The sequence below is a fragment of the Eleutherodactylus coqui genome, chromosome 9, assembly GCF_035609145.1.
Source record: "Eleutherodactylus coqui strain aEleCoq1 chromosome 9, aEleCoq1.hap1, whole genome shotgun sequence".
In the NCBI taxonomy this organism is placed as follows: domain Eukaryota; kingdom Metazoa; phylum Chordata; class Amphibia; order Anura; family Eleutherodactylidae; genus Eleutherodactylus; species Eleutherodactylus coqui.
The window spans coordinates 125326095-125353718 of NC_089845.1; positions in this window are offsets into that span (position 1 = coordinate 125326095).

The window sequence follows — 27624 nt, forward strand, 5'->3', positions numbered from 1 at the left end:
AGGGCTGCGGCCAACATGCTCTGTAGCCAACCTTGCTAGCATTAGTGCATGACATTTCCTTTTCAGAGATTAATGTCACACACAAATTCTTATGCTTACAATAGAATCACAACAATTCCCCACATGTATTCTGTGGAAAGACATTGCAAAATATCCGACTTTAGCACTACTGCTATGAATCAAGATTTCAGTGATTTATCAAGGAGAATCTCCATGCTTACACAATATGTTTGTTCGTGTACCGAAAAAATAGCAATTAAAACAATTAATCATGATGACCTAATCAATGACCTGATGAAATGGCTGATTAAAGGGAATGTATCAGAAGTCAAGTTCAGGTCGTTTTTATGTTAATACTGTTGAGCAAAGTGAACCCGCAGAACCCCCGTTTCAGGTCGAATTTTGCTAAAGCTTGGTTCAGCATGAATCCCAACCAATTTTTAAGTAAAGTTTTCCCTGAAACAGAATTTTACTGTTTCTGTTCACGCAACCCTAGCCCTGAACGCGGTTGTACTATTTAGGAGCTATAAAACCCACAGTTTTAGGAGTTTTGGTGAACTTTAGGTTTGGTTTGACATAATTCAGACTTTTTGCAAATGTTCGGTGAACAGGCCCAACCAAACTTTCCAACATTTTTCTCATCACTATATGCTTTTCCATGTCACCATTCATAATAAAAATCCTAATCCCCAAATCCTACACTGACTACTGAGGCACAAAATAGTCTAACACTTCCTGTTCTATAGAGAAAACTTTTCAGTAGTTTTCTGATTACCACCACAGGCAGGAATATAATGAAAGATAACACCTACATATAGATGACAAACAGGATCCATCCTAAATAGGTGATGGCCACAGCTCACCTCCTCCCCTTCCCTGCACAGGTCTCAAAGCATGCCCACACCACTCTCCCATAGATTAAATGAGTCATCTGCATTCTACAATTTCCTATTTGTAAATCCTCATTCACACCAAATGTGTTCAATTTCGGTGCATGAAAAATGGACCAATTGTAATGCCTTTGTAAGTTCTTGTGACATCAGTATGTATTGCGTAGGTCCGTTTTTTACATACATGTGTGATCCTTGCGTCATCCATTTTTTTTCTCGTGAGCAAAAAAAAAACTAAAGAAGGAATTTTTTTTTCTACTAGTCGAATTGCTTAGCAACGATCAGTAGAAAGCAGAATGCACGCAGATTTACTTCGCGTTTGGTCATTCTTGTAAACATAGCAATTGACTTGTATGGGCTGCTGTCATCCTCCGAGAAGTGGTGACTATATGTTCCAGTAATGAAATGTCCCCGTATACGTCAGAACTGGAAATACAGGCGCAGTTCAGTATTTTTTATCATCGGCTTAAGAAAATACTGCATATGTACGAGTTGCGTTTTCAGACGGGGGAAGACCCCTAGTCCAGGAATTGAGCAAGACTAATGACATCACTAACTTTCAGGAAATTGTATCTATTTAGGGAGGAGAACCCTTACGAAGAACAGTTCAGCCGGCAGACGGTGTGCCAAAGAAATAATGATCCCACTGGTGGACTGTAAAAACTTGCTTGTAAATGACAGGGAAAGTGGGAGGGAGTCCGCTTGATGCGAGAAGAGCGTCGCGCTCTCGAAGGTACAATACATAGTAACAGTCTGGGTATTGAGGAATAAGCTCATGAATCAGATCGCTATCATAATCGCTGCTGATTCACCAGTCAATTAACAGTAACCAGACATATATGGTGACCCGGAAAAGGCTTCGGAGTCCCTCAGACTGTGAATCACAAAATATATCATATCAGAGTGTATACAAGGAAGCAAGATTCAGCTGTGGAATGTACTGTGCGTATTAGCTTACATGCGTGCATTAACCCCTTAAGGGCGAGGCCTATTTTGGGCTTTTTCTTTTCTCATTAAGAGCCATAACATTATATTCTGCTACGGACTTAGCCGAGGATTTGTTTTTAATGGGATATGTTGAATTTTTCAATCACATTTTTGGGTTCATTTCACTTATTGGTTACATTTTGTTAATTTTTCATTGGAGGGGGACCTGGAAAAATCAACAATTCTCCATTATTTTTTGGCTTTGTTTTTATAGAGTTTATCATGTGAAATAAATGACATGTAAGATCTATTCTATACAAGTGAGTAGCTCTCTTGCCTCCCAATATCATGTGTCATTTATAGTACTAGTTAGTGTTGAGTGAACTGAACCAGTAAAATCCTGTCAAACTTTACTAAAAGTTTGGTTAGGGTTTGTGCTGAACCGAACTTTTAGCAAAATTTGACCCGAAACATGTCTTTACTCTTTACTGGTTTGGCACGAGCCCAAACCAAGCTTTTAGCAAAGTTCTAGCTGAAACATATTTCTTTCAATATTTAATATATTTGGTTCAATTCACTCAGCAGTAGTCCTGAACACTGGCGTATAATACTGTCTAAAAGCCAGAAAAGCCCTATATAATACTTTCAGAGAGTTATATAGGGCTTGTAAGGCTCTTACACAGTGTTATACATCAGTTTTAGAGGTTTTGGTGTCCGGTTCAGACGAATGGTGTCTGATCCAGTTCACACTAATTTGGACCGAACCCAATTTTTTTGCAAAAGTTTAGCGAACCGGCTAAACCAAACTTTTTAAAAGTTCACTTATCACTAAGCAGGGGTTGGACCCAATGACACTGGAGGTCCCTTCTAACTCTACCATTCTATGATTTTAGTATGAGTTTCTTCTTATATGGAAAAGCAGACTTTGGGACCCCTCAGGCCTCAGCGTCCAACTGTGGCTGCTGCCCTAGCACTCCCAATAGCTACACCCTTGATACTACAGGCTGTTATGATTGCGCAATGCCAAACAGTGCTGTTGTAATACCAAGCGCTCAAGTGCCATGAGTTGGCCCTCCACATTCCACCCTCCTCTGTCCACCACGCTGTTGCCTCCTAATTTTTTCTGTGCCTAAAAAAATATACACAGCTACCCACACACTGTGGTGCTCCATGGCAGGCCAGCTCCATCTTGTGTACTCCGGGCAAACAGGCCCCGCCTCCAGCCTCCTCCCTGACATCCTGCCGTTACTCTCTTCTGCCCTTCTTCACAGCACAGTTTGGGGGTAAGTGCTGCACCCCTGCTGCAATTTTTCAACTATAATAGCGTCCAGAGGACACAAGCACAATTGAAAGTGGCACTGCCACCAGGTGCCCATTGCCTTCATGTGCACTGTTTGTCTTATGATTAAAGCCAAATATATATTTTTTATGGTCAGTTATTTATGAATAATAAAATTCTGAGGGAGGAGGTTTTTTTAAATTTGACCACTCAATTTTATGTTACATTTTTCTTTAGTTTCACTACGATCGTCATCAACTTATCCATGTGCCCCCATTTGCCCAAAGGAAGCCAAAATAGTGTCCTTGTGGTCTCCATATGGCTGGTATATTGTATATTGATATACTTCTTTTAGCTATATAAAATAGCACAGTCTGTTGCTCTGTTTCATACATAGGCATCCAGCAAAAAACATATAACATTTTTTTAACATGGGAGCCTATAAGCAATGTATGTCTCTGAATGGCTGTACGGCGGCATGTGTCAGAGACATCTGTTGGAGGAATGCATCAGAAAAAACTCCCAACAAGCAATAGATCATGGCAGTTATACAACCTAAAAAACAATCCCGGACAGCTGTGAAAACCCAAAAGAAGGCATACTTGCTGAATATGGTCCCCCGCTGCTCTCTTTCCAATGTTACCCGGTCCCTTGCTCCTCTCTACTTCCTGCTGCAGCAGGGCAGCGATTACATCACTGACACAAGAACACATGACTATTGCAGTCGGTGATTGGTATTTCTAAGTGTCTTGCTGGTCTTCCTGTGCAGATTGGGGGCTGAACTTAACTACCCGAAAAGTAGGGATTCAACTGTTGAGAAGTATAAGCTTGTATACATATACATGTACCCCATATAGATGCACTGTGCATATGTTCTACAATAGTTACTGCTCCTTCTGCAGCCTTTGTTCCACTTTCATGATTTACGTCTGTTTTCTATGTGTTCACTTTTTTTGAGTAAATTCTAGCAAAAATTCCCCTTTGGAATGATTCATTAGGGATTATTTTTTTTACAGTATTTAGTTGCTAGGCAGGGATATAATTTATTTTGTCTGTTGTCTAGCTGCATGCTCAAGAGGAAGCAGTTAACGATGCAAGACCTCTATGTGACTAGTGTTGCCATGCACTGGAGGATGACACAATCAGCACTTCTGACCTTTGCAGATGTTACCAAGCCCAGAAATACAAATATGATCATTATTATTTCGTTGGCGCCAGGGGTGCCATATTCTGGAGAGAGTCCACCCTGATGATCATGTCACTTGGGGTTTGCTTGGAGATCTTCAAACTACTGTTGAAGGAACTTGCATAGACTTTCATGGTACTTTAGTAAGTCTATTAGGGTTAATGTTGTTCATCTTGATAGGCCAGGTGATGAAATTGCCCGTATATGTCCAAAATCGAATTGGGTAATTCTGAACTGATTTTTAGCAAAAATTGTGGGAAAATCTAATTTCCTATAAAGCCTGTTGCGTGCAGCCTGTTTTATGTAGGGGCAGCAGCTCGCCTTCTTCAGGCCTCTCCTCTGCAATGAACGACTGGGCTGAAGGCCTCAAAGCCTGAAGTGGGAAATGGAGAGCAGAAGTTGAGAAGCTACCATCACCACCAGCTTCATCGACATTGGCATCTACCCCATATTCTAGCGTGTCCCAGGTCAGCAGCCAGCCTTCCATCGCCCAGCTATGAGATCATAGAAAGTACCACCACAACTAGAGATGAGCGAGCACCAAAATGCTCGGGTGCTCGTTACTTGGGACGAAATTTTCGCGATGCTCGAGGGTTCGTTTCGAATAACGAACCCCATTGAAGTCAATGGGCGACCCGAGCATTTTTGTATATCACCGATGCTCGCTAAGGTTTCCATTTGTGAAAATCTGGGCAATTCAAGAAAGTGATGGGAACGACACAGAAACGGATAGGACAGGTGAGGGGCTACATGTTGGGCTGCATCTCAAGTTCACAGGTCCCACTATTAAGCCACAATACCGGCAAGAGTGGGCCCCCCCCAACAACTTTTACTTCTGAAAAGCCCTCATTAGCAATGCATACCTTAGCTAAGCACCACACTACCTCCAACAAAGCACAATCACTGCCTGCATGACACTCCGCTGCCACTTCTCCTGGGTTACATGCTGACCAACCACCCCCCCTGCACGACCCAGTGTCCACAGCGCACACCAAACTGTCCCTGCCCAGCCTTCAGCTGCCCTCATGCCACGCCACACTCATGTCTATTTATAAGTGCGTCTGCCAGAGGAAAAGCAGGCACACACTGCAGAGGGTTGGCACGGCTAGGCAGCGACCCTCTTTAAAAGGGGCGGGGCGATAGCCCACAATGCTGTACAGAAGCAATGAGAAATATAATCCTGTGCCACCGCCATCAGGAGCTGCAAACGTGGGCATAGCAATGGGGAACCTATGTGCCACACACTATTCATTCTGTCAAGGTGTCTGCATGCCCCAGTCAGACCGCGGTTTTTAATTCATAGACACAGGCAGGTACAACTCCCTATTGTGAAGTCCCTGTGGACCGACAGCATGGGTGGCTCCCTGGAACCCACCGGCGGTACATAAAAATATCCCATTGCATTGCCCAACACAGCTGAGGTAGTAATGTCGTGCTTAATGCAGGTGGGCTTCGGCCCACACTGCATGCCCCAGTCTGACTGGGGTTCTTTAGATGTGGAAACAGATGCATTTATAATTCCCTGTGGACCCACAGCATGGGTGGCTCCCTGGAACCCACCGGCGGTACATAAAAATATCCCATTGCATTGCCCAACACAGCTGAGGTAGTAATGTCGTGCTTAATGCAGGTGGGCTTCGGCCCACACTGCATGCCCCAGTCTGACTGGGGTTCTTTAGATGTGGAAACAGATGCATTTATAATTCTCTGTGGACCCACAGCATGGGTGGGTGCCAGGAAGCCACCGGCGGTACATAAATATATCCCATTGCATTGCCCAACACAGCGGATGTAACGTCAGCTGTAATGCAGGTGGGCTAAAAATTCATTTGATTACACTGTAGGCGAGGGCCCCCAAAAATTGCTGTATCAACAGTACTAATGTACATCCAAAAAATTGGCCATGGCCAACCAAGAGGGCAGGTGAAACCCATTAATCGCTTTGGTTAATGTGGCTTAAGTGGTAACTAGGCCTGGAGGCAGCCTAGTTTAACGAAAAATTTGTTCAAGTTAAAGTTTCAACGCTTTTAAGAGCATTGAAACTTATAAAAATTGTTTAGAAAAATTATATGAGTGAGCCTTGTGGGCCTAAGAAAAATTGCCCGTTTGGCGTGATTACGTGAGGTTTCAGGAGGAGGAGCAGGAGGAGGAGGAGGAGGAATATTATACACAGATTGATGAAGCAGAAATGTCCCCGTTTTGGATGGTGAGAGAGAACGATGCTTCCATCCGCGGGTGCAGCCTACGTATTGCTTAGGTATCGCTGCTGTCCGCTGGTGGAGAAGAGAAGTCTGGGGAAATCCAGGCTTTGTTCATCTTGATGAGTGTAAGCCTGTCGGCACTGTCGTTTGACAGGTGGGTACGCTTATCCGTGATGATTCCCCCAGCCACACTAAACACACTCTCTGACAAGACGCTAGCCGCAGGACAAGCAAGCACCTCCAGGGCATACAGCGCGAGTTCAGGCCACGTGTCCAGCTTCGACACCCAGTAGTTGTAGGTGGCAGAGGCGTCACGGAGGACGGTCATGCGATCGGCTACGTACTCCCTCACCATCCTTTTACAGTGCTCCCGCCGACTCAGCCTTGACTGGGGAGCGGTGACACAGTCTTGCTGGGGAGCCATAAAGCTGGCAAAGGCCTTGGAGAATGTTCCCCTGCCTGCACTGTACATGCTGCCTGATCTCTGCACCTCCCCTGCTACCTGGCCCTCGGAACTGCGCCTTCTGCCACTAGCGCTGTCGGATGGGAAGTTTACCATCAGTTTGTCCACCAGCGCCCTGTGGTATAGCATCATTCTCAAACCCCTTTCCTCTTCGGGAATGAGAGTGCAAAGGCTCTCCTTATACCGTGGATCGAGCAGTGTGTACACCCAGTAATCCGTAGTGGCCAGAATGCGTGTAACGCGAGGGTCACGAGAAAGGCATCCTAACATGAAGTCAGCCATGTGTGCCAGGGTACCTGTACGCAACACATGGCTGTCTTCACTAGGAAGATCACTTTCAGGATCCTCCTCCTCCTCCTCTTCCTCCTCCTCAGACCATACACGCTGAAAGGATGACAGGCAAGCAGCATGGGTACCGTCAGCAGTGGGCCAAGCTGTCTCTTCCCCCTCCTCCTCATGCTCCTCCTCCTCCTCCTGAACGCGCTGAGATATAGACAGGAGGGTGCTCTGACTATCCAGCGACATACTGTCTTCCCCCGGCTCTGTTTCCGAGCGCAAAGCGTCTGCCTTTATGCTTTGCAGGGAATTTCTCAAGATGCATAGCAGAGGAATGGTGACGCTAATGATTGCAGCATCGCCGCTCACCGCCTGGGTAGACTCCTCAAATTTTCCAAGGACCTGGCAGATGGCTGCCAACCAGGCCCACTCTTCTGTAAATAATTGAGGAGGCTGACTCCCACTGTGCCGCGCAAGTTGGAGTTGGTATTTCACTATAGCTCTACGCTGCTCATAGAGTCTGGCCAACATGTGGAGCGTAGAGTTCCACTGTGTGGGCACGTCGCACAGCAGTCGGTGCACTGGCAGATTAAACCGATGTTGCAGGGTCCGCAGGGTGGCAGCGTGCGTGTGTGATTTGCGGAAATGTGCGCAGATCCGGCGCACCTTTCCGAGCAGGTATGACAAGTGGGGGTAGCTTTTCAGAAAGCGCTGAACCACCAAATTAAACACATGGGCCAGGCATGGCACGTGCGTGAGACTGCCGAGCTGCAGAGCCGCCACCAGCTTACGGCTGTTGTCACACACGACCATGCCCGGTTGGAGGCTCAGCGGCGCAAGCCAGCGGACGGTCTGCTCTGTCAGACCCTGCAGCAGTTCATGGGCCGTGTGCCTCTTCTCTCCTAAGCTGAGTAGTTTCAGCACGGCCTGCTGACGCTTGCCCACCGCTGTGCTGCCACGCCGCGTGACACCGACTGCTGGCGACGTGCTGCTGCTGACACATCTTGATTGCGAGACAGAGGTTGCGTAGGAGGAGGAGGAGGGTGGTTTAGTGGAGGAAGCATACACCCCCGCAGATACCACCACCGAGCTGGGGCACACAATTCGGGGGGTGGGTAGGACGTGAGCGGTCCCAGGCTCTGACTCTGTCCCAGCCTCCACTAAATTCACCCAATGTGCCGTCAGGGAGATATAGTGGCCCTGCCCGCCTGTGCTTGTCCACGTGTCTGTTGTTAAGTGGACCTTGGCAGTAACCGCGTTGGTGAGGGCGCGTACAATGTTGCGGGAGATGTGGTCGTGCAGGCCTGGGACGGCACATCGGGAAAAGTAGTGGCGACTGGGAACCGAGTAGCGCGGGGCCGCCGCCGCCATCATGCTTTTGAAAGCCTCCGTTTCCACAAGCCTATACGGCAGCATCTCTAGGCTGATCAATTTTGCAATGTGCACGTTTAACGCTTGAGCGTGCGCGTGCGTGGCGTCGTATTTGCGCTTGCACTCAAACTGTGGCGCTAGCGACGTCTGGACGCTACGCTGAGAGACATTGCTGGATGGGGCCGAGGCCAGCGGAGGTGAGGGTGTGGGTGCAGGCCAGGAGACGGTAGTGCCTGTGTCCTCAGAGGGGGGTTGGATCTCAGTGGCAGGTTGGGGCACAAGGGGAGAGGCAGTGGTGCAAACCGGAGGCGGTGAACGGGCATCGTCCCACCTTGTGGGGTGCTTGGCCATCATATGCCTGCGCATGCTGTTGGTGGTGCCTCCCCAGCTGATCTTGGCGCGACAAAGGTTGCACACCACTGTTCGTCGGTCGTCAGGCGTCTCTGTGAAAAACTGCCACACCGTAGAGCACCTTGACCTCTGCAGGGTGGCATGGCGCGAGGGGGCGCTTTGGGAAACAGTTGGTGGATTATTCGGTCTGGCCCTGCCTCTACCCCTGGCCACCGCACTGGCTCGGCCTGTGCCCACACCCTGACTTGGGCCTCCGCGTCCTCGCCCGCGTCCACGTCCTATAGGCCTACCCCTACCCCTCAGCATGGTGTATTACCAGTGATTTGATTTCCCAGGCAGGAAAAAAATTGGCGCAAGCCTGCAGCCAAAATAGAATTTTTTCCCTTGTTTTTCAAAGGACAAGCCACACTGCGTGTATTCAATGAATACTACTAAGTTTAATAACTGTGTTGTGGCCCTGCAAATGTGTCAGAGAACTGCAGTGATGCAAAGTTATTCGCTACAGCAGATCAGGGATTTCCCATGCAGGAAAAAAATTGGCGCAAGCCTGCAGTAAAACGTAGCTGGCTGCGTCTGATTTTTTTTAACGTTCTGCACGCAGCACACACGTACCCAGAGCCCTGAGGACTGTCAGAGGGAGGCGAAATAGAATTTTTTCCCTTGTTTTTCAAAGGAAAAGCCACACTGCGTCTATTCAATGAATAATGTATGTCTTCTGGCCCTGCCTACACAATTCTATCCCTGTAGTATTAATGCCGGGTGCAATGGTCTGCACAGCCGGTTTTGAGAAAAAGAAAAAAAAATGCAACACTGCTAACAGCAGCCTGGACAGTACTGCACACGGATAGATGTGGCCCTAGAAAGGACCGTTGGGGTTCTTGAAGCCTACACTCACTGCTAACACTCTCCCTGTCTAACCACCACTTCTGTCCCTATTGCAGGGCGGAATGCTCTGCAGATCCAATTTTGAAAAAAAAAAATACAGTGCTAACACAGTACTGCACACTATTAGATGTGGCCCTGAGAAGGACCGTTGGGGTTCTTGAAGCCTACACTAACTCCTAACGCTCTCCCTACAGCAGCTCCAGCACGATAGCACTTTCCCTCAGCTAACTCACAAGGCATCTGAGCCGAGCCGCGGGAGGGGCCGATTTTTATACTCGGGTGACATCAGATCTCCCCAGCCACTCACAGCAGGGGGGTGGTATAGGGCTTGAACGTCACAGGGGGAAGTTGTAATGCCTTCCCTGTCTTTCAATTGGCCAGAAAAGCGCGCTAACGTCTCAGAGAGGAAACTGAAAGTAACCAGAACATCGCGTGGTACTCGTTACGAGTAACGAGCATCCCGAACACCCTAATATTCGCACGAATATCAAGCTCGGACGAGTACGTTCGCTCATCTCTAACCACAACCATCCACAAGTACAGACCCTGAACAAAAGTATTGAAAAGTTACTTGCAGTAGAAATGCTGCCCTTCAGGCTACCCCACAGTACCATAAGTCCATCTATCATTTTTTTGCTCAAAAATCCATCCCTGTCTGCACTGCCATGTGAGTAATAATGTCTTTGTGGCATTGCAGAACGCTATCAGTGGCAGGGTGCACCTGACCATAGACACATGGTCAGTAAGCATGGCCAGGGGCATTACATATCCTTGAAAGCACACTGGATCAATGTCCAGCAAGTGGGGCATGAAGCTGAATGAGGTGGTCCATGTTTCATGAAACGCCCAAGACTTGTGGAAAATCAGTGTCTATCACGTATTCAACCCCTTCCTCCTTCTCTTCCTCCACCTCTTCATACCACTTTCAACATCCTCTACATCAGCATAAATATCTGTATGTGGCATAACCCGGCCTCCATGAAGTGCTGCATGTGGCAAAAGTAAAACTTTTGCTGTCTTAAAACTCATATGTCTAAGAGACCACAGCCACATGGCCAAAGAGCTGTTGATGGCTCTGCAGGCCCAAGCTGATATGTGGCTGACCCCGCAAAATCTGAAGCCATATCAGGTAGTGTCTGACATTCGGGACAACCTGCTGGCTGCACTTAACCTTGGAAATCTCACCCACGTACCTTTCCTGGCCCATGTGATGAACCTGGTAGTGCAGCACTTCCGAAAAAAGTACCTAGGTTTACATCCACTGCTGGAAAAGGCCAGGAAACTGTGCTTGCACTTTCGGCGTTCACACCCAGCCACCTCTCATCTAGCGGAGGTGCAGTCTACCATCAAACTGCCTCATCTATGACGGGCCTACATTATGGAATTTTATGTTGCATATGTTGCAGAGGCTAAGCCAGCAGCAGAGTGCAATCGTGGAGTACCCGATGGTGTATGCCGATAGCAGACGCTGTATGGAGGTTGGTCACTTGATGGCTGTAGAGTGCCTGTAGATCAAAGACGTGTGCTGTTGTAGACTGCTTTGAGGAAGCAAACAAAATGGTCAGTTGTGGTGACATACTGATCAGTATGAGCATCCCTGTTGTCTATCTGCTGGAACAGATGCTACAGGATCTCAGGGGCAATGATGTGTTGTTGTCATAGTAAGAGAAGGAGGGAATACCAATCTCCCAACTGTCTGGCCAGTCCGCCATTACTCAACACTGTGGGGCGGATTGCTTTAGGCAAGAAAGAGGGTATCTTCTCCAACAAGTTTCTCCACTCATGGGAAAAGTATAGAAGAGTAGGAAGATCATATAGGTCCATAGACAGGGGAGAGGGCAATGCAATGTTGCTTCCATCCATCACTATTCTCAGCTATTCTACATGGATGATGGGACCATGCAGAGGCCATTCTTAGGCCTGAACCTGAGAAATTTGGGCCATCACCTGTAGGCACTTTGGGGCATATGACTACTTTTTTATGTTGCAGTGCTTGCAGAAAGACCATTGCATAGCCCACATAAAACATATCATTGCTGGGTGGCCATCCGCCTTGAATCCCGCTACAAGGCCAAAATGACAAATCTTATTCTGGCGGTAAAGAGAGACCTCAAAATGTGGCACTATCAGAACAGACTGTTAAGCGGCTTGAGCAGGGCATTTTGTCTATGGCAGCGGGCATGCATCTGCAATTGCTCATTGTGGCTCATGGCAGATGAGCAGGAAGCCACCGCCGCAGCACCACCATCAGTGCAAGCAGGGAAAGTGTAACAGAGGTGTGGCATAGTTTGTTCAGCCCATTGCAGCCTGCAGCAAAAACACAGGGTAAGACTGACAGTCACAGGCAGCACTTATCCATGATGGTTCAGGAGGATGTCAGCTCCCATGTGGATGTATTCAGACATGGTATTGGCCCCTTTGACTTTTGGTTGTCTAAGCTGGATGCGTTGCCAGTGGTTGCACAGCATGTTTTGGAGGTATTTACCTGCCACGCTGCCAGTGTGCTATCAGAAATGGGGTTCATCACAGCTGGGGTGTGATAACTGACAGACGCATCTGCTTGTCCACAGACAATATGGATCACCTGATGTTTATAAAAACTAGGCATGGATCTCACCCAACCTCTACACCATCATGGCAGATTCCACTGATTAGTTAGCACCCTGGCCATCTTTACTTCACTAGCGTAACTATAGTGGATGCAGGGGATGCGGTTGCATCCAGGCCTAGGAGCCTTAGGGGGCCCATAAGGCCTCTCTTCTCCATAAAGTGAGCCTAGTAGTATGGATAAAGCAGTATAGTTGGGGGCCCTGTTACAGGTTTTGCATTGGGGCCCAGAAGCTTCAAGTTACGCCTCTGCTTTACTCACATATTACTGAGAATAGATTTATATCAAGTACTACACTCTGCCCTCAAGGTGCTGTTGCTGGTGGTGGTTGTAAAAGTGTTGCTCTTCTTCTCCTGCTTCTGCCATGTTTCCTCCTTACCAAGATGGTGAGTGGTCTGCAAATCATGTCCCATGAGGAACGGTTAAAGGATCTGGGAATGGTTAGCTTGCAGAAGAGAAGGCTGAGAGGAGACTTAATAGATGTCTACAAATATCTGAAGGACTGACACAGTGCAGATGGATCAGCCCTATTCTTATTCACACAAGGAAAGACTAGAAGCAATGGCATGTACCTGAATGGGAGGAGACACAGATTAGATATTAGATAGTGAAGGTGATGAATGAGTGGAACACGTTACCACAGGAGGTGGTGAGTTCTCCTTTAGTGGAAGTCTTCAAACAGAGCCTGGACAGACATCTGTCTGAGATGATTTAGTTATCCTGCATGGAGCAGGGGGTTGAACCTAATGACCCTGGAGGTCCCTTCAAACTCTAAGGGCTCCTGCACACTTGCATTTTTCTTGCGCGTTTTTTTCTTGTGATATCGCTGTGGTTTTTTAACAAGATTGTCAATGGGACTTTCTAATGTTAAAAACGCATCACACAAAAATTGCAAAGCACAAACTTGCGATGCGTTTTTAACATTAGAAAGTCCCATTGACAATCTTGTTAGAAAAAAACAGCAATATCACAAGAAAAAAACGCGCAAGAAAAGCGCAAGTGTGCAGGAGCCCTTAGACTCTATGACTCTATGGATGTTTACTTGCAACTTTTGGTAATATTTTTTATGTCCCCTGATGATTCCATCAGCTAATGGATGAAACACAACGGGGCACTTTAAAGGGCCGTAATAGGGTGTGTTTAGCTATTTAAAGGGACTGCTTTTGGACGGGAATCTGCACACATCTGAATCTGAACGATTTATCAGCCCATGTAAAAGGGCCCTATGTGTATGGAGGTCCTTTCTATGACTCTAGCAACAAGTGAACAACAATCGCTCGGTGTACACAAATAATACTTTAGTGACTATCGCGAGCGAACATTCAGACGATAGTTGTACCATGTAAAGCCACCATTAGCCTTCACTGCAAACCTGACATTCCATTCCTGGAGAAGGAAGTACAAGGCAGTGCTGAAGTGCACGCAATTCAATTTATTAGTCAAATTTATTAATGTCCTAAATTAAACGTGCCGCTGGAAATATACATGACCTTGATGTAAATTCTTGGACACCAATTGTATAATCATTTATATTATTTGGGCAGTCGTTAGCTTTTTCCTCTGTATGTAATACTATACCCCAAGCTTCATCAGTTCCCATATTTTGCTGTGTGGATGTATTCAGCTTCCTCATAAAGTATTTCCTCTTTAGCTCTCAGGAGCGAATACTCCGGTATGTTCAGCACGACCGCGGCCATGAGTAAACACAGCTCTGTATGAAATCATAGCTTGAGGCCTCTTTAGTCATCGACACGGCAGCAGATGAAGTGGATGAATATAAGGTTATCGGTCTTTCAAAGGAAATTAAAATGATTCAAAAATTTCAGCCCATCTCTCTGAAGTCACGTCTGTTGCTGTGGGGCGTTCTTATTTGCGTAGACATGAAGGTTCAACAATGATAAGTTCACAAGGCTGGGATTTCCTGTATGATCTGTTACATTCTTATTAAAGATGAAGAGTTTCACCTAGTCAATGTATCATCGCTATCAGTCTAGGGTTTTGCAGACATTCTGACCTTTCTCAAATCTTGTTTTGTTAGAATGGACCGCTGATGAAAAAGTGATCACCATGTGTTGTCCAGCGATCAGCTGTAACCTGTGTGGGAACCAGCAGCTGGTTTGGAATCAGTAGACTGCCTAATATATAGGAGCCCAGGGATGGCCTTTGGGGTGTAACACCTGTGCAGCTGCATAGTGGGGGAACACCCCCCTGGAGTTCATGGCTTGCCATGATAACGCCCCCACCTGATGACAGCTCTTACCCACCCCTCGATCATCTGAAGCTCCCGCTGCTCTTCACAGAACAGCTTTTCCATTCCCCGCGGCTCTACATAGCAGCTCTGCCGTAATCCCAGGCAGGCTATATATTATTAATCAGTACTTGGAGTGTTTAATGGTGTCCTACTGTGAAGACTTGAAAAACGTGTTGGCTCATTAATATGAATGATAGGGAAAGAATATCTCAGTACAGCAGATAAAGCAATCACTGGGTCAAGGTCCATTTAGATAGGACGAGCTGTTGGGCAAATGATGCCCGACACCTCTTCCCAGTGATGCTCGCTCTTGTGCTGTTATATCGTTGGCATTGCTGCCAACATGGAGGTGGAGTGGGCCAGGGAGTGTTTTCCGCCCACACGCCTCCATTCACAGTAAGCAGAGAGTCTTTAAGAAACTCAATGACTGAACTATTCTCGTTCAGTTGTTGAGTCGTTGCATGCATTTACATGAGACGACTATCGTTTAAATTCCCGGGGAAGCATGGAACAATTCTGAATGATAATTGACCCATATAAAAAGGCTATTAGGACCTCAGACTTTTTGTGGTAGTCAACCCCAAGCTGATTCTTACACCAGTCATGGACATACATACCATAGAGGCAGAGCACGCCTTGGCGGAATCTGCTGTCCTCAGACATATTTACACGTACGGTGAATATGCCTGAGGCTTTCATAGAATAAGCTCATAAACTGATTCCTGCCTGCCTAAGCTGGAATTAGACAGAGGTCTATTCCTGTCTTTTTTAACCTCTCACATGCCACTGCATTTGCTTACCTATGCATCTAAGTTGTTAAAGGGGGCTCACTCTGTCATTTGAATGCCCACCCCCACTCAACACGATTGTCGGGTGTAGAACCATTGCTATGCCAACCATAAGCCTTAAGAAGGTCTACAGACAGGGTATAACAGGAAGATAGCACAGGAACATAATACTGCAATGCATAAATGTTGCAACATATTGTACAAGTGGTCAAAAGAGTTTAGTTTCTTGCTAGAAAACTAAAGTAAAATAAAAAAAAAATGTATTGAATGAAAATATTAAAAAATCAAAGATTCCCCTTTTCCATTTTTTTATATAAAAAATATAAACAATAAAAATATGGTGATTGGTATCGATACAACAAGAAAAAATGCGTATGGACCAATCACAGCCATTCATTGAGTTTCATTGAATGGCAGTGATTAGTCAAAGCGCTCAGCCAATCAGAGGCAGTGTTTCCAGGAGTCGGTGATTTTTCAATCCCTGGCCAGAAGAAATGAAGGAAAGTGCTGGAGAGAGAACAAGTGCCGGAGCCGGACAGCACTTTTAGGTGATGTATTTTTTTTTAAATTATTTTTTCATTCAGCTAGGGTTTCTTTTCAGGGTAGGGCTTATATTTCAAGCTCTTCCCCGAAAATCTCTGCGGGGGTTGCCTTTATCCGATTGCATTCAATGCGGCGGCGGCAGCCCTTGTCCCACTGAAAACAATGGGAGAAGATAACAGCTGTGACAGCTGTGGCAGCGGATTCTTTCATCCCCGCAGGGAGTCCCTACATCACTGAACACTGGAGCAGCTGCGCTGCTCCAAGCACAGCTACTCTAGTGAACTGGCAAGGTTTCATGCACTGCACATATAAAACTTTGCCAGTTCACGCGTTTTCGGCTTATGCGAACAGCGCATTGTTTTTTCCTTGCACATAGACGCGCAAAAAAATATGCTCATCTGGCCTCGGTCTAAAAGCAATAAAAGCCCTGTATAACATGGTGACCAAGGTCACTCAGGTCACCAAGGAGAATATATAAGTACTTTTGAGCTGTTTTTAGGGGAAAGTTAAAGAAAACAAAAGAAGGAAGGGAAGAAAAAGAAAGAAAGAATAAAAAGAAGTAGGAAAAAAATTATATCTTTCTTCTTTTTCCTCCTTCATTCTTTTTCCTTTTTCTTCTTCATCTTCTCCTTCTTTTACCTTTTTTTCTGTTTTCCTTCTTTTTAAAAGGTATGCTCATGGCAGATGACGTCACCGGAAGTCACCTGAATGCTGCAGCCAATTAAAGACTGTATTATCACCGCCCATTCTGCTAGCATCAGACCTCGCATCCTGGACACCATGTTGCCAGGAGTTTGGAACGGTGACACTGCAGCCTCTGATTGGCTGCAATGGTCAGGTGACCTCTGGTTACATCATGTGCCACAACAAACATTAGGACCACTGTGGGGCTGAAGCACTGGATTGCAGCGACAGAGGATGCAGAATTACTGCCCCTTTGTTACTTTAGCACAGTCGGCGCTATAGGGGGAATATTTTCTGGTAACCAGCCCATCTCTTTGAAGAGAACTTCTCATGTCCTCATGTAAACGGGGTCTGGCTGCATAGCTTTTGCCCCAAGTCCTGTTCTCATGCATGTGGCTTTATTATTTCTAGGGCCATAGCTTTTTTATTTTTCCATTAGCGTATTCATATGAGGGCTTGTTTTTTTGTGGGACAAGTTGTATGTTTTAAAGGGGGGAGCTGGGGGGAGAGAGGGAGAGAGAGAGATCTCCCCTCCGTTCCTCCCCGCTCTCCCCCGCTGCCCCCCGCCAGCAGCCGAATCTTTAGAGACGAGCGGGCAGGTACTCGAATAAGGCACTACTCGCTCGAGTAGTTTGCCTTAGCGAGTATGCTCGCTCCTCTCTAGTTGATACCCTTCCCGATCAACGTCATAGGCCTCTCACTAGCCAAGCCAGAATGTTTTCTTGGCACACCCTGGGTCCTCTGATACCTGTAGATGGATGCTTTAATGAATTACTGCAGTTATACATCCCAAAGAAGGTCCAACGCGCTGCTATACAGAGGTCTATAAAAAAACTGGCCATTCAGTGTAGATGCAGCTGCTTATAATGGGCAATGGCTGTCACTATTCAATCCCTCAGATTCACTACAACCCCATGTACTCAGTACCTATTCGTGGTTCATGTTCATGAAGGGTGCATATATTGATAACATATGGTATGTATGTAACTCCATCTATTTTTAGCAGTTTTCATATCTTACTTTTTCACTGTCTAAAAATAGATCCATGACTTCAATCTGCGTTACAAGAAGTTTCCTTCGTTAGTCACACGCAACATAAGGAAAGCCCTAGTAACAACTATTACAAAAATGAGCTCTGCAAACTTCCAGTATGTATCCACGATGTCATTACCTCATTATTCCATGTCAGCAAATGACAGTAATGACTGAGGAATTCATCTCCCAAGAGATAGACAGACTTACGCTGCACAGAAATATGATTTGCTGGTGAAGATACAGAATGTATAAATAAGTCATTAGGATAATACATATATATTTTAGCAGCAGGTCCTTCAAGTTTTGTAAGTTGTGAGCTGCGACCTCTAAGGATCGGACTTGTCTTTTTAGCACATCCCGCAGATGCTCGATCGGATTGAGCTCTGGGGAGTTTGGAGGCCGAGTCATCACCTTGTATTAATTGTTGTGTTCCTCAGACAATTCTGGAACAATTTTTGGAGTGTGACCGGGCACATTATTCTGCTGAAAGAGGTCACTGCAGTTAGGGAATATGGCTGCCATGAAAGGGGGCATCTGTCTGTACAATGGTTAGGTCAGTGATACGTGCCACATCCACATAAATGCCAGGACCAAAGGTTTCCTAGTAGAACATTATCCATGTGTATCATTGAGCCTTGAGTGCCCATTACCCTGTCATTTGTTCGCCAGTTGCCCTTCCGTGTATCACAGTACGTACTAACAACTGCATACTGGGAACACCCGACAAGACCTGCCATTTTAAAGATGTTCCGATCTAGGTGTCCATAGTTGCCAAGGGTTCTGAGGACAGGTTTGCTGGGTCTGTTCTTGTTTTTCAAGGCCAATCCAGGCAAGAATTTGATATATAATAATAATGTTTATTTATATAGCGCCAACATATTCTGCAGCGCTATGCACTCTCCTACATATGCTGGGCCAAAAGTTTTCTTTTCCCAATTGCCCATTACCTATTGGATTATTCCCATAGGATTCTGTTGATATTAATTATTTCCTACTCTCCTTCTGAAGGCCTAGCTCATCTTCAGCTGTGGCGAACACCTAGTCTTAGCACCTAGGCCACAAAGACTTATGTTTCATTGGACTGCAGTGGAAGGAGAGTGACAACCACTGTGAGCCACAATTGGCAGACCCTTCATGGCAGGTTAAAATTGTGCAGTATAAATTTGACATCTGCTTAGAAGATAGTAATAATAATAATCTTTATTTGTATAGCGCCAACTTATTCCGCAGCGCTTTCAGGCATGGATAAATGCAAAACAATACAACAATTGCAACAATTACAATGTGAGATACATTGGGTTAGACACAAATGGGTTGAGGGTGGTACAGGAGGTGCAGGGGTTGGGGAACACAGGCAATAGGAAATTAGGTGTACAGATCATTTATCAGAAGGCAAACAGGGTGGAGCACCATAGGGAGGGGCGAGGGACTAGGTCAGGAGATTTGGTATGCTTCCCTGAAGAGGTGCGTTTTTAAGGCACGTCTGAAATTTCGTGCATCGGGAATTGTCCGGATGCCTTGGGGTAGAGCATTCCAGTAGATGGGTGCTGCTCTAGTGAAGTCCTGTAGGCGAGCATGAGAGGTTCGTATTACAGGGGTGTTTAGTCTGAGGGTGTTAGCCGATCGGAGTGAGCGCGCTGGGTGGTATACTGACAGTAGGGAGGCGATGTATGGTGGCGCAGCGCCATGCAGAGCTTTGTGAGTGAGGTAGAGGAATTTAAATTTAGTTCTGCAGTGGATGGGTAGCCAATGCAGCGACTGGCATAATGCAGAGGCGTCTGAATAGCGGCTGGATAGAAAAATGAGTCTAGCTGCTGCATTTAGTATGGATTGGAGCGGAGCGAGTCTAGTGCGGGGGAGGCCAATGAGTAGCGAGTTGCAGTAGTCAAGCCGGGAGTGGATGAGCGCAACTACGAGCGTCTTTAGTGTGTCCGTGGTTAGGAACGGATGTATTTTAGCAATATTTCTGAGGTGCATGTGGCATGTTTGGGCCAGAGATTGGATATGGGGGGCAAAGGAGAGGTCAGAGTCCAGTGTGACCCCAAGGCATCGGGCATGCCGTCTGGGGGTTATGATGGTGCCAGACACTGGAATGGAGATGTTGAGGGGAGGTCGGTTAGAAGGTGGAAAGACAAGGAGGTCAGAAGATATATACATATTATTAGTGTTGAGCGAACCGAACCAGTAGAACCCTGTTTGAGCGAGAATTTTGCTAAAAGTTCAGTTCAGCATGGACCCAAACCAAACTTTTAGCAAAGTTCTACCAAAAACAGGGTTCTACTGGTTTAGTTCGCTCAGCATTAGTCCCGAACACTGACATATAAGACTGTCTAAGAGCTATAAAAGCCCTATATAACACTCTTGGAGTATTATACAAAGATTTTGTGGTCTTAGGGGTTTAGGTGAAATTCCAGTTCGGTTCAAACTAATTCGGGCAAACCAAACTTTTCCAAAGGTTCATTTCCTGGTGTAAATTTTGTTGGGCTGCAGGAAGCCCACTTCTTCTGCCAAGCCCCATCTACTATCCTAAAAAGAGGAGATTATGGCATAAAAATGAAGAAAAGTTACTTTTTTTTTTTGTAAATGGGTAATACACCGAAATCCGTATCTTCTTTCATCAAAATTCTGATGAAAATGCATAAATAAATTATCCCCATATAATTAAATGATAATTGTGGCTGCCTTTAAATCAACATTGTAGGCAGCTTACTGCATACTTGTTACAAACAACAGGAATTTTCCTGCTGCTTCGTCATCTCTGGTCCACTAGCTGTTGTTGGGGCAATTGCTGTGCAACTGTTCACAGATGACCTATTAGAGATGGTCTGGTGATGACACTGCACAGCCTAGCCTCATTTTTTGAGGAGTGTCTGACTGGATAGCCTGATAGCCTCTTAATAATTATTCTTGGCTTCTGCAGTGTGGTACTTGTGATAGCATACACTTGTATCTAGTAGTTTGTTTGCTTATTCTCAATTTGTACCTCCCTTGTCTGCTTCTAGTTCAATTTTGTTCCTTGCCTGTCATTTGCTTCTTAGGGATAGGGTTTTCGTTAGGGATAATAGGGTAATTCAGGGACAGTGATATCTGGTGTTAGGGTCAGATTAGCCAGAGACATAGAGAGAGTTAGTGTACTTTTTAGATGAACCAATAGGTGCCAGAATAAGCACTCAAAAGAGAGATTAGAGGCTACTGTCATCCTTTGTAAACATGGGAACTGATGGCATAAGTAAGCAATAATCGCTCACTGGGTGGAGTCACTTAATTTTTAGTTCACCTACAAATTAAGCAACTGTAAACAGGCAGTCATTCATCTTTTCATCTATAATTCACCACTCTATTCAAGCTTCTCCTAGCCTCAACCTTACTCTTGTAGGGATGAGGGATTGGATTTCCATGTTTTGCTGATTGAAGGGATTCCGATGGTTGAACCTTCACCAATCTGGCATTTACCAACTATCCAGTGTAAAAGTGATAATTTAGGACTGAATACCATTTTGATTATTGTATAATGCAAAACTGTACAATTTTCTAACATAATTGATGTATCAATTAATTAAGATTTCCAACATTGTTGCTTGTAGTTTTTAAATGGACACATTAATTATATTTACTTCCATTGGATAAAAATCTGTCCTGGTCATGCGATAGACACACAGTTGCATGGCTCATTTCAAGACACATCTCTGATAACTGTACTGTGCTAAATCATACCCCTGTGTGTCCATCACTTGACCAGGATAAATCTACTGGAAGTAAATAATGAAGGGCCTTATTGAGGGAACAAAGATTAGAAAAGCAGAGATTTTGAAAAGCATGAAGAACTAAAACAGAAAATATATTGTAAAACTTTATTATTCCATGAATATGTTTTTTAAAATAGAAAGGAAAAATTCCTTTAAATGATGACATTGCGAAATATGTTGGTGCTATATAAGCAACGAACTACCATACAAAATGGTGACCTTCACTATAGTTGGAGAGTAATTTGGATTCAAGTGCAATTTAAATAAATTAATAATATGATTGCGTGAATTACAGTGAACCTCTCTTTTCAGGACAGAATTTTGTCCTAGGACTGGAAGAGGCAGGGGGTCTACTACCCGCACTTTTTCTTCTCTGACTTCAGTCTGATCCACTGATTCTGATCCCAGTGTTTAGCTGTCCAAGATGGCCATCACAATTGTCTACCATATGTAGCTAATGCAGTCTGTGCACCGTACTCTGATTGGACAGTTCTGATCAAGTAAGCAGAACTGGCCAATGAGAGATAAGGTAGAGTGGAATAGTCGTCTAACACTACTGTAAGGACTGGATAGTCTGAAGATTGCGTCAGCAATCTTGAACCGTTAAAATCAGGTTCAGAGAGACAGCAGAGAAGAAAAACTGCAGGTAATATACCCTCCCATCCGCTTTGGTCCTGCGTCAGGATTTTGTGACATAACTGAAGGCTCGCTTTATGTGGCTCACACTGAAGAGTTTCCCAAACTTGGCCATATATACTATGAATGCAGAACATCTACAGAAGGTGCATAAGTCTCCAGAAGACACTTCACCACTGTTTTCTCTCTATAAATCCTTCAAACGGTAGAGCCATTAACTGTACTGTTAATGTGTGATCATAAAAATGCCATTTTTTGTTTATTCTCTTATAAATTTCAAATTATGACTTCATCAAAAAACACAGAGACGCTTTTATTTAATAAAGTGTCTTGCACCATGGAGGTCATGAACTTGTAAGACTGGAAAAAGTGTCACCCTCCGCCTTCCATCTGTGCGGCTAAGTGAACTCACTCTATCTCCACCTCTACTGCTGAGTCTTGAATTATATCAAAGATGACAACGTGACATGTGAGGACCTTTACTGAACCAGTCACCCGTTATTAAGTCATAATATTACTTTTCATGAGTACTTTAAGGAGTAGGGGTGTTCGCTTTCAAGTAAATGTCCACCATCAGACATGGGTACAATGTTCTGTACTGATTAATTTCTTAACATTTACTTGATGAATCTGTTTTCTTATACAGAGCTCTAAATGCTTTATATAGCCACAGTAAGATGATAAAATAAATGGTATAAGCCTGAAAAAGGGGCACCTTCTGCTCAGAAACGTGTTACACAAATAAAAGATATCCTATTATAAGACGTCTGGTGTCTAGTTCCTTTCTTCTTATTCAGTTAGCAGTACCTTTTTATTGTGATCAGCAGTAATTCTCCCTCTGTTTTGCCAATTGCTAATAGTTTGTTTTCGGGGGAAGCTGATATGTAAGTGTCTCACAAGTAATCCATTATGTGGATGAGCTGACCACAGTGTTGCAACTCAAGTTCATTCGGAGTGGGATTCCTTATTGGCTACCCTCTATTTTAATATTCCTGGCTTCTGTAATGTGTTGCTGTTTATAGCGTAAGCTATGTTCCTTTAAATCTATTATTTCTTAAGTTCGCTAAAGTATCTCGTTTTGTCTAGCTTTATTTTTTGTTTGTATGGCTCTGTTGATGGGGTTATTTCTAGTCCAGTCAATGCTTCTTAACATTGTAGTTTGTTGTTCCTATTTCCAGTTTGTATTTGCTCTGCTCTGCTCAGTTGGATTTTCTTGTCTCTCGGTCTTTATGTCCACTCATTTTTTTTTAGAGTAAGCGTTTCAGATAAGAATTTACATTGGGGATATCTTTAGCGATTAACAGGGACACTGGTGTCTGGTGTTAGGGTCAGCATCACAAATAGATTAGGTGAAGACCTAGAGAAATCCACGTCACTGGTTTATCATCAGTTCAGCATCACCATCTGCTCCATTATCTGACTACTATCATGATTATCTATCTGCTACACTATCTGACCACCACCACCCATATCTTCCATCATTTTATTACAATCTCAATTCTGTTCTTGTTATCTATTGGTGAGCTTCTAGTATTGAATTTTTGTTTCGTATTGGCATTGATATGCACTTCATATCTATGTTTCTTGCGACATCCAATGGTTATATAATTTGGCCCTAATGCTAGGGTATGTTCACATGGCAAAATCCAACGTGGACTTTTCAGCACTAATTCTGCCTCCTAAAACCACAGCAGAAATCTGTGGTTAAGCAACAAATTTCTTCCAGGTATGACTGAGCTAAATCTATATGTGAATCTGTGGCAGAATTTTATGGCTCAGATGCAGATTTCTGCCGCGGTTTGTAGAAGTGGAATTTGCTCAGAAAAATCCACATTGGATTCTGCCATGTGAACATTCTCTAAGCACTCAGAGACACTTTGAGTACCTGGAAAGGAAACTTTTATAAGTGAAGTCCAATTCTGCCATCTTTTTTCCAGCCAATGTCGTTACACTTATGTAGGCGTGTATTGCTTTCTTTGCATTGACCAGATGATAACCAGAGACTGACCCAGTTGGTTATTGGGACCAGTCCACAGTGGCAGCTTCCCATCCTTTGCCTGAGCATTAAGAGACTTACACTGTTTTGCATACAGTGGATAGGGGATATTTTTAAATATTTGGATCATCTATTTAACTTGATTATGACAAAGCACCATACATGTATGGCTATTGGTCCTGGGCTTTAACCCATGTTAGTGTAAATGTACGGTGTAGATTTAAAGCCAGGCTATGAAGAAACAGAATGGGATCCTGTGGAGAAAACAGAACCGGTTTATAGCAACTTCTGTCTTATGTAGCCTACATAGTGCTCAATGATCGCTATGTAGTGAATAGAGAAGGCAACAGTACAATTTCCTCTATGAAACCCAACGATCACATGCCAGACCCAGCTCAGCTCTGTCACCATAGGTGGTTGTTTTCCTATGTAACTGGGGCTCCAATGGATGCTGCTCCGGTTGATGCCCCGGTTGCAGTGGAAAATTGTAAAATAAGAAAAAAATGCAATGTGAATGTCCCCCAGGTCTTATATGATGTCATGGAGGACACAAATGATCAAAAGAATATATACAAAAATAAATGTAAACTATTATAGAATAAAGCCATGCAATTATGCTCACAGGACTTATTTCTAGATTGTAGAATCACCGTCTGCCCAAATTGTTTTTTATGGCGAGCGTAGAACTGGTCAACGAAAGAGAGGGCATAGAACCCTTATAGCCTGTCATATTGATGACGAGTGGCCTACACTAGCTTCCAACTGGGAAGCTTGGAGTAATATCACGTACCAAGCTGCCTCCTCTTTTGAGAACGCTTGTTTTGTTGCTCTCGAAGAGAGAATGAGAAAGAACCAGGACAGTGCAGCACCGAATTCAGGACAAGCTTTCCCTTGCAATTGTTGTGACCAGATCTGCGGATCCCGAATTTGACTCGTTAGGCACCTGCGATCTTATAGCAGACGTGGGCAGATCCTTACTTAAATTTTCATTTGCATAGCCAAGTCATACTAATTTCAAACTAAAAGCTGTAAATGTTTAAAAAAAAATTAAAACTTTTTACCTCTAATATAACAAAGCAATTCTGTGAAAAAAGGTATCAAAAAGCAGACCTATATGCAACATACAAAAAAAAGCTGCAAAAATTTTAAAAAAAATAGGGCTATTAAACCACCACATGCAAAAAATAGCTAAAAATTAACTGGTCATTTAAGCCCGAAACCCTCCGGCCATTAAAGGGGTTGTCTCGAGGAAGCAGTGAATTTTTTTTTTTGCCCAGTCCCCCTTATTAAGCATACATTACTAAGCCCCCCTGTAAATGACTTTTCTAGCTGGTTTGTACTTACAGTTCCAGCGTTTCAGCAACTTATAAAAATTTTCCCAAGATGGCCGCCGGCTTTTTTCCCGTCGCTTGCTGTAGCCCGACGTGTGCGCTCCCGAGACGCTACCAGCTGTGTCTCCCTGACAACCAGACGCCCCGCAGCCGCCGACCGGACCCCTGGATTGAACGCGGCCAACCACGGCACACAGTCACCCACCGCCAGGCAGCAGGTAACCGGCGCTAGACCCCTGACAACAGACGAAGACCTCCCCGGCCCAGCGGCAGCCCCCCCCCCCGGCCCAGCGGCAGACCCCCCGGCCCAGCGGCAGCCTCCCGGCCCAGCGGCAGACCCCCCCGGCCCAGCGGTAGCCCCCCCCCAGCCCAGTGGCAGACCCCCGGCCCAGCGGCAGCCCCCCCGGCCCAGCGGCAGCCCCCCCGGCCCATCACTTCTGCATGCGCAGAAGAGCTGTAGCGGCTAGCAGGCTGAAGCGGCTCGTGCTGAGAGCAGAAGACCGGACTGCGCAAGAGCATCTAAAAAAGCAAGCCGCCAGCGAATTTAGACGGAACCATGGAGACGAGGACGCTAGCAAAGGAGCAGGTAAGTGAATAACTTCTGTATGGCTCATATTTAATGCACGATGTATATTACAAAGTGCATTAATATGGCCATACAGAAGTGTATAACCCCACTTGCTGCCGCGAGACAACCCCTTTAAGGGATTAATCAAACTAATATTCCATAGGAGACATTCCCTTTAATATCAATAAATGAGCATATACAGTATATTATGAAATGTTACATGTAGAAAGAAATCTAGCTCCAAAAACACTCAAAAAGGAACATTTGTGCATATGACATCAGATAGCGTTTTTAATATACCGTATGTGTGTGTTACCTTCCTGGCTGAGATTGTGATGATTTCACACAGACATTTTTTTTGTGGTGAAAAATGTTTTCTTTTAGTTTCTACTACTTTCCTTCGGACATGAATGGAATTGTGTAAGAAAATTGGCTCAGGACCTCAATTACGCTGGAGTATTTACTATGTCAGAGATAGAGCACTGCTGCTGATGTAACCGCCCTCGTCTGAAAATAAGCAGACCGTCTGAGATTCATTCGAACATGAATGAAATTGTGCAATGTTCTTCTGGGAATCGGAAAGTGTTAAGTGAAAGCATTAAACCTGGGTGTCTGTGTGTGGGCCAGACGGAGGAGCGCACAGTAACCAAAACTACACTGTAAATCATTCTTCTCAGGGTGACTCTTTTTTCTGGGAGGGTGGGGTGGGGGGTGGGGGGTAAAAGTAGCCAAAATAGAAGTAAATGTAAGAGAAATTTTTTTAAATTGTTTTACCCATAGCCCCCAATTACCCAATGAAAGGAACCTTGAAGGAAAACTAAATGCAACTCAAAGTAGGTGTTTTTAGGGGAAAATTAGGGATGGGGGCCAAGAATATCCCAGAACTCTTCAGAAGTATAACTTGGGCAATAAAAAATATTCGTTACAATTCATAACTTTCCCCAAATTTTGGTACAAGCTATTTTTTCACTACAGGTTTTTCTGTTTCGCCCCACAGTTAAAGATCTTCATCTCACTGTCCTCCTATAATTTCTCTTTTTTTGTACTTGTTCACTGTAGGAGGGATGAATTTTAGATTTCTGGGTGTACCATCAAAGGAAGCCCAGTAGAAGTGTAAGGGTGTTCACTAGTGCAAATGAATATTTGCAAGCGTGAACATTCGCACAAGAGAATATTCATTTGTGCGAAGCTCCACCCTCTCCCTTAAGCCCAGGAAACTTTGTTGCCATAAGTATATAAGCCTCTGACCAGCATCAGTCACTACAGGCAGAGAGGAAAGAGCAGGGTTGTGTGCTGCTTAACAGCATGCTCACACAGGGCCTTAAGAGGTCCAGCGACAAAGGGGCGGAGTATGTTGTGACAGCCATGGAAGACTGGTGATTGGAACGCTGTCCCCATGTTGGGGAGCAGCAAACACCAAATGAAGAAAGGACCAGGACCAAATGACACACACTGCACGAAAGTAGATGGAGGTTCCCTTTCCGCAGGGACGGAGATGTATTGATGCTAGCGTGTGTCGAGTGCCTTGCCATTCTGAAAACGCTATATTTTGTTAAGGAGAAAAAGGTGGGGCGACTTCTGCTAGGAATATAAACAAAAGAATTTTCCA